Source organism: Geospiza fortis, unplaced genomic scaffold (assembly GCF_000277835.1).
Source record: "Geospiza fortis unplaced genomic scaffold, GeoFor_1.0 scaffold27, whole genome shotgun sequence".
NCBI lineage: Eukaryota > Metazoa > Chordata > Aves > Passeriformes > Thraupidae > Geospiza > Geospiza fortis.
The window spans coordinates 3,790,642-3,791,741 of NW_005054329.1; positions in this window are offsets into that span (position 1 = coordinate 3,790,642).

Here is a 1,100-nt window from a genome sequence, read left to right on the forward strand (position 1 = left end):
GGCTCAGCGGGGCTCTGCTCTGTGATTGCGGCCTCGGGCAGGGCTGCCTTTGGGAAAGCTGGGAAAAGGCTGCACAATCCCAGACCTTTGCCCTGCAAGAGGCTCCTCAAAATGTGACCCCCAAAACCACCCAAAAGCGCCCAGGAGGAGCAGGATCTGTCCATCCTGTTTATGTCACCCCTGCTGGGCCCTGCAAGAAGGGCAGTGTAAGGACATCGACTCCTGTTTGTCTGGGATTTTCATTGACATTTCACCCTGGTCCCTCTGTTGGGTGTGTGGCTGGCCCCAGTGTCTCCCCTGGTTGGGTGTGAATGGATGAACCCACCAAATTGCTCCTGTCCTGCTGTCCTCGCTGGGAAGAGACACCCTGGGTGTCCCCCCTGCCACTGAGCTGTTGAGGGTGAGGTGGTGGCTCATGGGCTTGGCCCAGGTTCCCTCCTGTTTGTGGGAGCAATAACACCCGTGTGATCTGTGTCTGCAGGTGATAACACGAGTTGCTCTATGTTGAGACACTCACTCCACTGCTGCTCTTGGTGAAAAGGCGATTTCCACGCCCGATTTTGCACCGTGCTTCCTTTAGCAGAGCTCCAGTTTGGATTCACAGGTTCTCTGGTGGGAAAGGCACCTGGGAATGCTCACCTGGGCAAAATCCACGCACAATTGTGCTACAAACGAAGTGATCACCAGCGCTGGTGGTCTCTCAGTGCCATGCTGCATTCTCGGTGCCACAGGGTTCCCCAGCACTCTGCATGTGAATTATTTAAGCCTCACTGTGGTCCTTGGAGCACAGGAAGGCGCTGAGCTGAACCTGCCTCTGACAATGGAGAACAGGGATGGGAGAAGAAAGGGGGAGGCTCCAGCTCCGACCATTCATTCTCCCTCCGTTTCACACCCTCTCATCCTTCCAGCTCTGCCTGTTTGCCTGTCACAACAGCCGGAGGGGAACGCTGTGAGCGCCGCAGACGCGGTTTGATCGCAATCACAGCCCAGCAGCAGCAGCAGGCAGGACCTGTTGTGCATCTCCGAGACAATGCGCGGGCTCGGCGAGTGCCACGCATGCCGATGAGGCTGGGGGGGGCCCGCGGGGGGCGCGCCGCGGC